Genomic DNA, 15623 nt, shown 5'->3' with positions numbered 1-15623 from the left:
AATGGCCTTCAGCTGCATTCATGTTGCTACAAAGGACACAGTTTTGTTCTTTTTTATGACTGTGTAGTATTCCATGGTGTATATGTGCCATATTTTCTACTGTGGAACCACCCATACACCAGTATGTGCCATATTTTCTTTATCCAATCCACTGTTGATTCCATGTCTTTGCTATTGTGAATAGTGCTGTGATGAATATGTGAGTGTATGTGTCTTTTGGATAGAGCAATTTATTTTCTTGTGGATATATATATGCGGTAATGGGATTGCTGAGTTGAATGGTGGTTCTGCTGTAAGTTTTTTGAGAATTCTCCAAATTGCCTTCTGCAGTGGCTGAACTAATTTACATTCTCACCAACATGGTATAAACATTCTTTTTTCTTCATCAGAGAGTTATAAGCAGGGGCGCAAGCTGGCTATCATGTGGTAATTAGCTTTATGAGAAAAGAGAGTCATGGAGGAAGATAAACCAATAGGAGGAAACAGAATTTTCCCTATCCCTTCTAGAGGAGCTTGTGATAATGAGGCAAGTCAAAGTGGAATTCAGCCAGGTTTGAGTCCTCTCATATTTTGTGTCCTTATATGGGTGATGATGGCTTGCTTTTAGCAGGCTGTGGTTTTACCGTTAAATACCTCAGGTTGTAATTGTCAGTTATTTTATTCTACAGTAAACGAATCGAAAAATGCCAAAAAGTATTGTATGAATATGGGGAGATGTGAGCAGGAAGGATTAATCCATTTTCACTTCACTCTTTAACCAAGTTTCTATGTGGTGATGTAGCTCTAAATATCTGTATAGAACTACATGGAAATGTAAGCAACTCTCACGGATAAGAAATGGCTTTTTTTCCCTCTAAATATGTAACTTTCCCCCCCCGAATGTTTCCATTTATGTTCACATATTTTCAGAGTATCCATTGTCTGCTTTGGAAAATATTAATACTTATCATTTCTCTGTGGATATATACATTATTCTGAGCTACCAGAGTGATTAAATATAATAGATTAATATATAAAAATATATTAACAATATATGTTATTTATTTTTGGTATGACTGGGAAAATAAAAAGTACAGCTAATATTTATTGGGTCCTTATATGCTGACAACATATATGCATACAGAACACTGTTTGAAACGCCTTACGTGTACTAAGTCATTTAATTCTCACAATAATGGTATGTGGTATGTACTACTTTTTATCCATATTAATATGTGAGAAAACTGAAGCAGAGAAAGTCCTAGAAACTCGCTCAAACCACACTCACATTGTGCTTTTGGGGCCAAATGTTTAAATAAAAAGCAAAAAGTTCCATTAATTCAAGTGGACAGTTATTTGTTTTTAATGCTCATGTCACAACAGTCATTGACGATTAACCTTAATGTTATTGACTGACTTTTTTCTCATAGCAGATGATCTTCTGCCGCCAGATTCCACTGATGGATCTGAGAGTGTGGTAGGGATGTGAGGAATGAAATATTTCTGGGAGTGTTTCTTAGAACGCCGGTCAGAAGAGGCAATTCCAGGGGGTTCCATGCCCAGAGGAGTTGGAGAGTTATTGTCACACACACATCATCTTTTTAAGGAAGCGCAGTGCACATTCATATACTAAAGAATTTTGAAAAATCACTTTCAAATCCAGCATTTCCCAGACTCCCTGACTCTGGAAACAACCTCCTCATCCGGGTAACAGTAACCCTAATTTTTGTAGAACACATTTTTGTGAACTGTAATATTTTGTATACTCCGGTACTGAGTTGCTTACCTTGGGCATGAACTACCTGTGTGCACACTTTCGTCTGTTTGAACACATGTGCTTCCTGTCTTCTCCTGGTCCCCTCACCTGCCAGGTCTGAGGTTCATTGCTTTCCTCTGAGTCTCAAAGAAAATCTCTGACCCTCAAGGTGGTTAACAATTCCAGATGGGAATTTTCCCTGAAGAAAAATGGACCAGGTAGGATGAAATATTTTTTTCACCTAGTGCAAAAAGAATTCACTAGGAACTAATGAGCCCATTATTTAAAGTGCGTGTGTGAGACAGAACTCCTCCTGCCCCCAAGCTTTTCTAAACACAAACCATTCAATTGGTCTGTGGCCCTGTCTTGTACTTGGCATTTCTTTAAAAAAAAAAAAAAAAAAAAAAAGCCTGCCAAAGTGCCCTTGGCTCTGAAACTGTAGGTGGAAAAATAGAAATAATTTTTTTTGTGTGTTCCTCTAAACTTTGAGTCAAGATTCTATAATGGTCTACAATATATTTGGGGTGATAGTCAAATGATCTGATTCTTTTAAATAAGTTGTGAAGAGTTCAGTCTTTCATTTGAAGAGGACGAGGGCATTAGTGAGAAAAAAACAACTGGGACATCGATGCGGCATCATCAACTTCCTCGCTTGGCTGGAATTAGGTCCTAGAGTGTAATTAGGTTCAGGCAGGGACCAGGTGGCTCTCACTTGCCACTGTATCCTCAGCACCTAAAACAGTGCCTGGCACATCCTAGTACTTAATAAATACGTGTGGAATGAATGCAGAATAGGTTAGAATCCAAACTGGGTTAATTACAATTTGTATTGCCCATAAAGGTCAGAAGTCCTTCTAGTTTAATCCCCTCATTTTTAGAGAAAACTTAGGCTCCAGATCAGATCTAAGGGAGAAAAATCCTCAGTACATGGCTCAGATGTACAAATTTTACAAAGGGTAGAAACTCTTAAAAAAAAGAATGACCAGAACCAGACCTGATCATCTTTGGAAAACAAATATTGTTCTTCATAGTGTTAAGGTGATATTTTGTGCTTGAACTTGTACTGTTTAACAACCAAGAATAATTTGGGTAGATAGAAAACTGAGAGGCTGGCAAGACACAAGTACAAACAAAGAGGGGTAAAAGTTTGTCATGTGAGTTTTATTGCTGTTAGGTAGCAAAGTACATATTATAGTAATTTGCTTTTCTGAAAAAAATGCTCAATGTGATAGAATATACTATGGTTCAGTGTATTTAAATTTTTTCTTTTTTTGTTCTCTTGTAATAAATAATGATTTGAGATAACTTTATGACTATATAAGACATGGATTTTCTAATTTTCCTTTCCAAATTAAGCTTAAATCAATCAGCTCATCACACTACATGTCATAGTTAAACCCCAGAAATTAACAGTAAATTCAAACATTAAATTAAGCAGTAAAAACGGAATATTTGTCAGGATTTGAATCTTTTAAATTTTATTTAATTAATTAACTAATTTATTTATTTTGAGACGGAGTCTTGCTTTGTCGCCCAGGCTGGACTGCAGAGGCACGATCTCGGCTCACTGCAGCCTCTGCCTCCTGGGTTGAAGTGATTCTCCTGCCTCAGCCTCCCAAGTAATTACAGTGGTGCACCACCACACCCAGTTACTTTCTGTATTTTTAGTAGAAATGGGGTTTCACCGTGTTGGCCAGGCTGGTCTCAAATTTCTGTCCTCAAGTGATCTGCCTGCCTTGGTCACCCAAAATGCTGGGATTATAGGTGTGAGCCACCACACCCAGCCTAAAATTTAAACATATAATTTTATATTTCTTGATATTATCACAGGTAATTTCTTTTTGCATCTTAGAAAAAAGTCTGTTTCTCAATTTGAAAAGTATACATTAATATTTCTAAAATACTTCACTTTCTAATGAAAAACCTTGAAATTCAAAGAACAACCAGCAAATTAGAAGACTGTGAAGCTATCATAAATGAATGAGGCATCTCATAGAAAATGGGGAAAAGCAAAATGTGATCAGATTCCCAGAGTGTTTTGGCTGTTGGAAAACAAGACATAAGTAACTCAGTGACACTTTTCTCAAGAATGCGAATTCCTCAAAGGGTTCTGTGCATTGATTCCTGTTGTCACAGAGGTCAACAATTAACAGAGACTGGAGTTAAAATGAAATAAGGCAATGGCATGGGGCTAGGGATTACGACCTGGATGTTGACATTTTAGCCATTGAAACAAACAGGAGTTATTACTAAATGATAGAATCATTATAAAAAGTTATTTTTCTCTGGACAAAACTCTACCAATAAACTCTAGTTTGCTAATGCTTATTTCCACATTAGTATAAATGTAGGACAATGTGTCTGAATATATTATATAAACAATCAACATGTTCTTCAAATATTAAAAAGAGTTAGCTTTGGGACATTTTCCTCTCATACAGATATTCTTTATTTTTTCCTTATTCTGTATATTGTATTCTCAATATAAATATTTAACATCAGGATTTAATAAAAACCAAAACAAAAACAACAATTTGAAAAGTGGTTTCTTAGTCTATAAAATAGCTATTGTATTCACCTATTGCAAATATATATTTATATAGCTTGTAATGATAATTAGGTAGTATGTTTTAAAAAATCTATCCAAATATATCTTCAAAAGACATGTTATAATGACTCCTTTTCAGATTTGCTAATATTTTAGGTAGATAGTATATATTTAAAATATTGTGTACATATATTTAAAGACTATAATTAGGGGATGGATACCTCATCCTTCATGACATACTTCACATCACATGCCTGTATCGAAATATCTCCTGTACCCCATAAATACATACACCAACTGTGTACCCACTAAAAATTAAAGAAATGGAAGTGGAGGAGGAAGCAGCAAAGAGGAAAAAAAGTACGATTTTTAAAAGACTAGGATTAAACATTGTCTAGCTATTATCTGAACTTTAATAATGAAGTAAACATCATTTATAAACACAAGAACACATCATATTTGTATCACTGCTTCCTGCCTGCTATGTTCTTAAAGGCTATTAAGATTGATACTAATACGAAGAAAGTACAATCCTCTCATTAATGCAGGAAGGACAAAAGTTGGATTCTGACTTTGGCTACCTATGTCCCTAATGTTGCTACGTGTTTTGCTCATACAGATAGCATTTCCTGTGGCCAGAGTGATGTGCTACAAGCCCAAGCCAGGATTATGTGTGCTGAGCTAGGCAGTTACCCATGTGGTATGGTTTGTAGGGCAAGGAAGTGTTGCTCCAGGTAATGATGCTGGTGACCCCTTGCATTTGGGCAAGGCCTGGTCATTGTGAGATGTCCAGAGAATCTCACACTTACCTCCCTGAGCTAGGGAATGAGCTTATTTTCTGGAGAAGCTGGCCAAATTTTATTGGCAATAAATGTTGTAGGGGATTCTCTTATTTGGAGCAGATGGTTAAGATGACTTTTATTGCTTTTTATGATTAAAAATGCTCATTGACAAGAAAGCAAAAAAATGTTAAATTAGGAGGAAGAAGAGGAAAAAGCAGGAACTGTGGAATTAGTTAAGGTAGGGTTTAAATACTGTCCCAGCCTCTACCCAGTTTTCTTGACTCAGTCATTTACTGCTGTAAATGGGGTAAAATTTTGTAGTGTTTTGAGGATTAAATGAGATGCTGCATGAAAATTATGTAGCATGTTTGCTGAAACTTGGTAGCTTTTGAGTAAATCATATATATTATTATTAATGATACATAAAAAAGCACTGATCTATTATTCTACCACCAGGTGCTAAAAATGTTTACACTTTCATGTGTTTCCTTTATTTTTCTGGCCATAGTTCTACATTGTTGAGATCATATTACATATGTAGTTTTGTATTCTTTGTTTTAACGCAATAGAGCATCAAAAAAGAATACTGTTTTTTGTCTACTAAATTGGCAGTGATGATAAAAGATAACAGTTGATGCTGGCAAGTGTGAGAGTTGTGGGCACCATTGTGCATCACTGGTGAGAATATCAGCTGCTATAACCTTTCTGGAAAGCAATTTGGGAAATATTGTTCAAGAGCATTAGAATTCTTTTACCTTTTGACCTGGTAATTTTACCTCTGTATAGCCAGTCTCAGGAAATAAGTGAATCATGAACAAAGACTCATGGTCAAGGAAGTTCATTGAAGAATCATTTGTGAAAACCAGAGTATAGAAATTATTACTGTCCACCATAATGAAGCTGCTTGGTAAGTTATGCTACATTAAAAAAAATGGAATATTTACAGACATTAAAGCCCCATTTTCAAAGAATAATTGATTACATGGAAAAGTGTTTTTGATATGATGTTACACAAGGATGAACATCATGTATGATACAAAACCCCAGGATTCCAATTTTGCTTCAGAAAGAAGCAAGTATGTATGGGGAATGGGCTGGAAAAATGTGTGCCCGGATGTTAGCAATGATTATTTCTGGCTGGTGGGATAATATATATATTCATTTTTTTCTCAAATTTTCTATTTTGAACATGGACCTATGTAAACACAACAGACATGTATATATGGGTGTGTGTGTGTGTGTGTGTGTGTAACAGGAGCAAATATTCTGAGAATTTCCCCATGCTATAAAATAATCTTAAATTTTCAGAACTATGTATTTTTAAGAGCTTTAGAGTGTTCTGTTTTTGTGGAGCCCTTAATGTATTCACTCTTTTTTGGTATTGTTTTAAAGATGTATATTATTGCAGTGTATCCCTTTGTGCATGTATAAATCTTGATTTGCATTTCTAGACCATTTCCTTTGTGGTACAGAGACATCATTGGGATGTGAACCTAGGGGGAGTCAGCTTGGGTGCAAGTGAATGCACCAACTGAATGTGCACCTTCAGAGCAAGCTAGGGGGAGAAAATGGGACCATCACCATAGACTAGTGGAAAGAAACAATATGGCATCTCTGGCGGGGGAAGCAAAAGGCTTTTGTAATTGGAGACCAGGGTACTAAGAAAGACCACTTGAGAGAGAATTTAACTACCATGCTGTTGTGGCCAGTTCACGTTTTCTTTTATTTGTCTTGAACATTCTTTCAGATTCTTTTGCCTAATTAGGCCCTTGGTTTTCAAGACACACTTGCGATATCGTGGTTTCCACTGTGGACAAAGAACCGCTATCACAGCACTGTGTACCTACTACCTTTGTACCTATTGTCTTTGCAATGTCTCTGTTACATCAGCATGATCTACTTGCATAAGTGTCCTGCCTGTCCAACTCTCTTGCATTCTTCTCAAGGGCAGAGACTATGTCTTATCATCTTATATCTCCAGGGGCATGAAAGGTGCTTGGTGCACAGTGAGTGCTTCATAAATGTTTTCTTAGGTGAGTGAAAGAGCAGCAGTACATGGGTAAGAAGTGGAAATTCTAAATGGAAGAACAGGTTCTGAAAACAAACAGGCTTTGCAATTCCAGGAACACAGGAATCTCTGCGTCTCCTCTCTTTTTATTCCTTAGTCTCACTGATTATGACTAAAGCAGCATATCTTTCATGTTAAGGTTTTTCAAAAGAACAAAAGTTTGTATAAGCAACCTGAAAACCTCCTTTTTGTCACAATGCTCATTGCAGTCACATCTTTTTCCCATAGGTCTAGGATTAATGTGCTACTAGTAAGGAATATTGGCCTTCTAGTAAGATCAAATATGCTCTTTAATGGGCATGTGGAAAACAAAGTGGATACTCCCCTTAAAAATGAGAGGGCTTTGTAGAAGTAAATTATCATAGGTGAAGGTTAATATTTGCATTGCAATTTATAAATTAAAAGTGATTTTTATCTAAATTATCTCATTTAATTTTTGATTACTAACATTCTTTTGGGAATAAAGCCTTTCATTCCACAGTTTCAGATAAAGCTTTAAGATACAGTACTACTGAGAAAAGTAATCCCAGGAATAGAACTGTTATCAAATCATTGTCTACTGGGAGGTATTCGAAAGTAGAAAAATCCTGCTCTTGAAGGACAAGGAAGGGGGAAGTGCCATAAAACAAATGGGCAGACTAGAGACAAGTTTTTCATGCTTCACAGTATTTCTTGTGAACTTCTTCACAGTAGTTCTGGTTGGAGGAAGGGAACTTACCTTGGCATCTATCATAGTTCTCCCCAGTTGAACCCTATCTTTAGGCCAACTTCTCAGCCAAGTTCCCTCAACTTTTGCCGAAGACCTACATCATCATAATGTTATCATCATTTAATGTGTGTTTATTATGTGTCAAGTGCTAGTCTAAGTGCCTTATATAAATTATCTAAATTGATCCTCCAAGGAACTAATGAAATAAGTTTATTTTATATTGTTATACATACTACATATGAGGAAACTGAGGTATCTTGCCCTAGCTCAAAGAAAATAGTTGAATACAAAGTTAAATACAACTAATTGACTCAGTCTTTCTATTAGTTGACACACAGTACTTTTTTATTTTTTTGAGATGGAGTTTCGCTCTGTCACCCAGGCTAGAGTGCAGTGGTTCATCTCAACTCACTGCAAGCTCCGCCTCCCGGGTTCACGCCATTCTCCTGCCTCAGTCTCCCGCGTAGCTCGGACTACAGGCGCCCGCCACCACGCCTGGCTAATTTTTTGTATTTTTAGTAGAGATGGGGTTTCACATGTTAGCCAGGATGGTCTCGATCTCCTGACTTCGTGATCCACCCACCTCGGCCTCCCAAAGTGCTGGGATTACAGGTGTGAGCCACCGCGCTCAGCCACACAGTACTAATTCTTTTAATTGTTTTCTTTATTTGCTTTCTCATGAGTTCAAACCATCTCTCTTTTCTCCCAGTCTCTTAAGTAGTACTTTATAAATGTGGCCTTTATGGCATCTTTTAACCAATATTATGCCTTGTATTATCACCATTATTGTACAAGTCTTCTATGTTTCTCTATTTTCTTTGTTCTGGTGTCATTAAACATTTTCAGTCTTTTGTGTTCATTTATATGCTACTTTTTACCCCATGGAGCCTTTCTATAAACTGCTTCTTCCTCCTGGGATCTGTCTTTACTTCTCTTATTGCATCTAAATCAATGTTTTGCAGTGTTGGTCCCACAATGTAATCAACTGGGAAACCTAAAGAAGGAATACTGACACCTGAATCTCATGCCTAGAGATGATAATTTACTTGGTGTGGCTTGGGCAACATGAGTTCCAAAAGCCCTCCAAGTGATTGAGACATGCAGCCAGAAATTGGAAACCACTGGCCCGTTCATTTCCTAGGCATCTTACCTGCAGCAACTCCACCTTCCTCACTACAGTCTAGTGACCCTGTAGCCGCCTGTCATAACACTATATAGCTCTCCTTTTTAGCTCTTAGACAACTGGAATTGGTAATGCCCATACATAGGAGGGAAACCTTGAGACTCTGGGGTACTGAAAGTGAAGTGAAGAAAGTATTTTAAGGAGGAAGTGTTAATTAATTGTGTTATATGCTAAGTCACAGAAGATGACAACAAAGATTTGACCAATGAATTTAGAAATATGGAGGTCACTGATAATCTTGACAATGTCATTAGAGGTCATTTGAGTGGCAGGGAATAAATTTCTGAGCAGAGAACAAAAACATTGATGATGCAGGGGAGAGAGACCAAAAGTGAGAATAAGAGTGAGAGTGAAGAATAGGGCAAAATTCTTGGGTATGCAAAAGAAGATAGGGTTTAGTGTACTTTGTCTTATTTAATCTTTGCAATCCCTAAGAGGAAAATATTAGTTTTCTTTTCATTTTACGTATGAGGAAAGTGAGACTTAGAGAAGTTTGTAACTTGTAAAAGATCACAGGGCTCATAGTTGTTAGACCTGGGACCAAACGTAAGTTTACATGCCTCAAAGCTCTTAAAAACTATATTTCCTTGCCTTTTGTTGGTAAAGAAAACCTTCTGGTTGCAGTTGAACTAGCTTTATATATATTTCTTCCCCAGCTTCCTTTTTTTTAAAATTTCCAAAGGCTGTTTCTCCTGCAGCATAATTTTGATTAACAATAAGCTATGCATAATTGACATAAACTAAAGCTACCAATGCACTCTTTAGATTAAAAGAAAGAAATCTTTGGAACCTCAAGCTCTGACAAAACTATTGAGCCTATTAGCTTTCTGTAAGTCAGTGACAAAACTGCCTACTCTGGTATCGGCTGGCTTTGGATGTGCTGGTGTACCCTAACCCCCAGAAACAGGTGATTCACAAGATTCCTTATGGTCTTGAAGGAGCCTCATAGCAGCTCCTGGCAAGCCGTGCTGAAAACAACTGAGCGTTGATCACTGGAGCTTTATGAGGTAGGGGATGAGGGCTGTTGAGTGAGAGCAGCATTACACTTAATCATTTATGAGCTGACTCCTGGGGTGATACAATGAGAAGAATGATGTGTTGATCAATGTCTATGCAGCGGGTGGGAGGGAGCCCTGGTTTGTAGTATTTGCCAATTGTGGTGGTATAGATATTCCCAGTATGGCTAATTTCAAGTTACTAGCACGAAGTCACTGAATATGAATCACAGAGAGATGAAAACAATACACTCTCAAGAGTCTGTGCCAATTGGCTCCAGCATACCATCACCTATAAAATAAAAAGTTCTCACCTGTATCTCTCAGTGGATGCTGTCATTCCTAGATGTGTCAAGCACTTTCTGAGGCAGCATAAAGAGGTAGAAAGAATGTTGTATTCAAATTCCCAACAATAGAGGTCTGGTTCTGCTTCAGTCAATAAAATTAGACATGTAGGCCAGGCACGATGGCTCACTGTAATCCCTGTACACGCTGGCCTGTAATCCCAGCACTTTGGAAGGCCAAGATGGGTGGATCACCTGAGGTCAGGAATTCGAGACCAGCCTGACCAACATGGTGAAACCCCATCTCTACTGAAAATACAAAAAATTAGCCAGGGCTGATGGTGGGCACCTGTAATCCCAGCTACTTGGGAGGCTGAGGCAGGAGAATTGCTTAAACCCGGGAGGCGGAGGTTGTAGTGAGCCAAGATTGTGCCGTTGCACCCCAGCCTGGATGACAGAGCAAGACTCTCAAAAATAAATAAATAAATAAAAAATTAGCCATGTGGATTTTGCCAACTCACTCGTTTTCTTTGGACCCCCATTGGGAAATGAGGCAGCTGTCGCTTTAAGGCTCTTGAGAGTAGGAAGATACTGGGATACACCCGCACACAGGATGCTACAATTCAGCCCTCTCCTCCACAGGGGTGAAGGAGAGCTCCTTGTAAAACTGTGTGCTATATTGTGCTTTTGGGTTTCAGATGAAAACCTTGTCTGTCTTTAGTAGCTTGCCCATGCTGTTCTCTATCACTGTGGTCTTTGAGATTTCTCAAAGAAACCAGCAGGGATGTTCGAGGTTGTTCACATATGATGTTCCCAACGAGGCTGTCTAAATAATAAAAAGGAGTATGCAGTCACACCAGATACCTTCTCATTCTGAGGACAGATAGAGCTGCAATCCTAACCTTTAATTTTATGGCTTTCCCATCTTTTGCTAACCCTTTAACATTATATTAACAAAAGATGGACTGGGTGGGGGGCAGGGAGGGACTTAATGCTTTTTATGATGTATTTTAACATTTTTATCTCTCCTTGAAAAAATAAATTTGCCACAAGAATTAAAACTGCATTTTATCCTTTTAAATGCAGCCCTAGATGATGTATGTAACTGCACTGGCAGCAAGTCAAGTCTGCACAAAGCCCAAATTGAATCTTCCTTCTGACTACAGCTGTGCATGATATTTTATGCCATTTTTTATGCTGGTCATAAACGAGGTGGAAACTGTGATTATGCCAATTTTGGGATAACACATTTTCACCAAAAAGTGACTGCCAGTGTTCAAACATGTATGTGTATTTACAGGATCCAGCCCTCCTTTTCTGATCATTAGATTGTGGGCTGTTGACCCAATAACAGATTTCTAGGTGAAGTGCTACAGGCACTTAATATCCTGTTGTTGTAGGACACAGGATTGCAAAATGTATCATGATTTCCTCTTACTATACTATCTGCTTGGCAAAATGTTGCCCCTTAGCAACTGAATATGCTGAAGTGGAGGGTGGGATTTAGTTGTAAAAATAACTCAGTTTACTACTATTCCATTATTTCTCTGAATCTGTATCCACATTACATCCATATCTAGACAAAGAGTAAAATGAATGGAAAGGGAGATTTCAAATATGTTTACAAAAATTTGCCCTGATATTATAATATCACATTCTACTGTTACATAAAATTGTGTTAAGAAAGAAGAAAAATATTACCTAAGGATCAGAAATTGATGCTTTTCTGTTTCTTTTACACTTGACATAATACAGATGCTTTCTGTCTGTCTGGTATTAACACAGAGATTACTGTTAGATGATTTTAGTTGGGAGGCTGCAGAAGGAAAATTAAAATGTTAAGTAAATGATTACAGAAAAAAAGAAACCTTTGATGTGAAATGTAACAATTGCTTATCCAAATTAACATGGCATTACATTTAGTGCCGTAAAGATGAAGCCATTTGCATGAGTGTGTGTATATGGGCCGAACCATCAATCAGTTCTCATTATAAATAAAACCCCAAGCCAAAGATACTTGTTCCACCAACATCCTGCTGTCATCTCCAAAGACCACTTCTGGCAGCTGATATCCCTTCAAGTTGTTGACTGAACTGAGGATGCCATGCCAATGGCAGAGGGCTATATGGCTGCTACTGGTCATACTGAAGGGAAGACTTCATACACCTGAGAATTTGTCTTTAGAGCTTTCTAGAAGATTTGAACCAGAGACTGAGCACTTGTGAGGGGTGCTAAGATGATACTCTTGCATTGTATAGAGGATTCTGTTTTATAACTTGTGTTTCCCAACTTGAGGATCATTTATTCTATGAAGGAGAGATGGCTCAATAGAACCATCCATAGCAAGCTTTGATTGGCACTAAATAGGTTCTCCAAAATTATATGTTGAATAGCTGAATGAATGAGTGGAATGAATGAATAACAGATATGGCCACATATCATGTTGGACTCTCTTCCATTCATGTCACAGTTCTAAGGAACAGCAATAGTGAAAATCTTCTCTGCCACGTTATGAATGCTTGCATCGAATTCGTCCCTAAAGATTAAATGTCAAATGAGAATCTTTCTCTCTGATATCAGCCTAATGGTAAAATGAATCATACTTTTCACATCTTCAGAAACATTGCTCAGGACTATGATTTCAGCATTCTAGACATCATTCAATAATCAGCTCACAAAACTATTCGCCTGGCTTGCATGATTTTATTGGATGTTTCTGATTGGGAGGGCCAATTGATTGAATTTCAAGATGAAAGAAGCACTGCTTGAAGGTCAGGGGAAAGGTCTAGTGCATGAAATGATTGAGGAGACATTCCTGGGTCTCTTTGACCTGACAGTAATCACTTGTCTGACCAAAATGACATTCATTTCTAAAATGTTACCATCAGTGCTAGGCTGGTTCTAAGGTTTCCCTCATTTGTAGCTGTGCAATAATCTTTTATTTAACTGAGTCTGATGATCAAGATGCAGCTTTTCTTTTTCAACAGGGCTGTGCAGCCTTTATCTACTCATCACAGTTGGACTACCGCTGTAGTAGATTCAATGAACATTCAACCTAGAAAATCACCAGAGTTTCAGTGGATTCTGTAAGGAGCCAGCCTTGAAAAACCAGTGATGTTTCAGGAGGAACTTCTTAGCACATATTTTACTTAGATACTGTAGTTTATGTGATCAGTTTACTTCTAGCTGTAATTCATCATACCAACCTTGATACATAAAGTCATAAATGATTCCATTTCCAGTTATATCCACTTATGCATTCTTCTTATGGTCTACCACTGTTGTATGGGGAAACTGTTACTTTCGACAGCTCTTAGGTTTGAAATGCTTGGGTGTTAGAATTAATGCATCTCCTCTTTTACATTTGGCCATTGGTTTGTAACATAAATCCTACTGTTCCTCAGCAGGTACCTGTACACTGACAAAAATTTTTAGAAAGAGTAAAAATATTTTGTTTTACTTTTAAGTTCAGGGGTACATGTGCAGGGTGTGCAGGTGTGTTACACAGGTAAACATGTGTCATGGGGGTTTGTTATACAGATTACTTTGTCACCCAGGTATTAAGTCTAGTATTTATTTTTTTTCCTGCTCCTCTCCCTCCTCCCACTCTCCACCCTCCAGCAGGCCCCAGTGTGTGTTGTCCCCCTCTATGTGTCCCTGTATTCTCATCATTTAGCTCCCACTTATAAGTGAACATGCAGTATTTGGTATAGTGAAAATTTTGAAAAGCAAATGATTCTGATCACCTCACGATAGCATAGGTATCCTGAAGGTACAGTGAACTTGGCAAGTGACAGACATGCTGGCTTATTTTTGCTTGGGCAGGTAGCAACACAGCTGCTTGCTAGCAAATTTGTTGTAGAAAGAAAAATTTATTTTAATCAGTCTTGTGTGCATTATATGAAACCATAATCAAATGATATCAAGACTATAATCAAATTTGATCAAGTGAAATGGATAGTTCATTGTGAGAGAAGGATGGCTTGTAAATAATGTGTCTCAAAAAGAGAAACACTAATGAGAAGGATAAGCATTAAGTTCATGACTCATTGGGGATCATGACCAGGTATATAAATATTGTGTGTTGTGTAGCTATTATTTCATCCAATGCAACTTTCTTACACTTTCAGTTTAAATAATGAAGGATTTCATGAGATTATATACCTCTTGTGGAGAAACATACATTTTTCGGATGTGTGTGCTAGTAGGCACAGACTGCCATGACAAAATACCACTGGGTGGCTTAAACAACAGACATTTATTTCTCTCAGTTCTAGAAAATGGGAAGTTCAAGATCAAGGTGATGGCCGATGTAGTTTCTAATGACGATTCTCCTTTCAGTTTGCAGATAGGCACCTTCTCCCTGAGTATTCACATGGCAGAAAGTAAATAAGAAGGAGAAATCTTCCCAAGTCTCTCTCTCTTCTATTTATAAGGCCACATTCTTATGGCATTAGGGTCCCACCCTTATGACCTCTTTCAACCTTAATTATCTCCTAAAGACTCTATCTCCAGATACAGTCATCTTGGTGATTAGGGCTTCAACATGAATTTGGGGAGAACACAATTTAGTTCACAGTGGTTTGGCTGGAGATTTTCATTTTTTGGTCACTTCAACAATTTTTTCTTTTTTGAAACAGGGCCTTGCTGTGTTGCCCAGGCTGGAGTACAGTGGCATGAACATGGTTCACTGTAGTCTTGGTCTTCTGGGCTCAAGTGATCTTCCTGCCTTGGCCTCCCATGTAGCCGCACTTGGCTAATTTTTAGTGGAGATGGGGTCTCTCCATCTTGCCTGGGCTGGTCTCAGACTCTTAAGCTCAAGCAATCCTTCCGCCTTGGCCTCCCAAAGTACTGAGATTTCAGGTGTGAGCCACCATGCCCAGCCTTACTTTTACAAATTTTACATATAGGTTCAAAGTGTTATGTTGGTGGATACATTCATTGTAATCTTCCTATCTCAAGGTCAAAAACTTACATTTATAAAGTACCCTTTGCCATGTAAGGTAACATAATGACAGTTTCTAGGGGTTAGGATGTGGACTGACATTCAGGGTTGCCTTTATTCTGTCTACCACATGAGCCAAGAGTAGAGCAAATCTAGGATTCATTTATTTAGTAATTATCTGTTAGGAAATAAATAAGTGCCAGGCAATACACTCTGTGTGTATATTTTTAAATGGTTAAGAATGAGATTCTGGCTGACTGGAAGAGCCACCAGGCTTTATCTGTGAGGATCAGGAGAAGTCCTAAGTTTAAAATGAATTTTGTCTTCAGTATTTGATATTAGATTGACAAGTCCTTCCTAGAACTGTGAGAGGA

The 15623-nt window shown here is 37.8% G+C and overlaps 1 protein-coding gene and 1 long non-coding RNA gene across 2 annotated transcripts in view; both read right to left on the bottom strand.

The window, feature by feature from the left end:
- The window catches only part of VWC2L (von Willebrand factor C domain containing protein 2-like), a 172406-nt gene that overhangs the window by 49701 nt on the left and 107082 nt on the right, over positions 1-15623 (bottom strand). The gene's annotated exons all lie outside the window — the stretch shown is intronic.
- LOC105530365 overlaps positions 1-15623 on the bottom strand; it is a 30398-nt gene that overhangs the window by 9758 nt on the left and 5017 nt on the right. The window contains exon 2 of the long non-coding RNA XR_001004640.1: positions 1766-1934. This is a non-coding gene — a long non-coding RNA (uncharacterized LOC105530365). The remainder of the gene's footprint in view (positions 1-1765; positions 1935-15623) is intronic.

Source organism: Mandrillus leucophaeus, unplaced genomic scaffold, assembly GCF_000951045.1.
Source record: "Mandrillus leucophaeus isolate KB7577 unplaced genomic scaffold, Mleu.le_1.0 Scaffold815, whole genome shotgun sequence".
Lineage (NCBI taxonomy): Eukaryota > Metazoa > Chordata > Mammalia > Primates > Cercopithecidae > Mandrillus > Mandrillus leucophaeus.
Note: the sequence above shows the minus strand (reverse complement) of the source record. Positions and strands in the feature narration are given on the sequence as shown.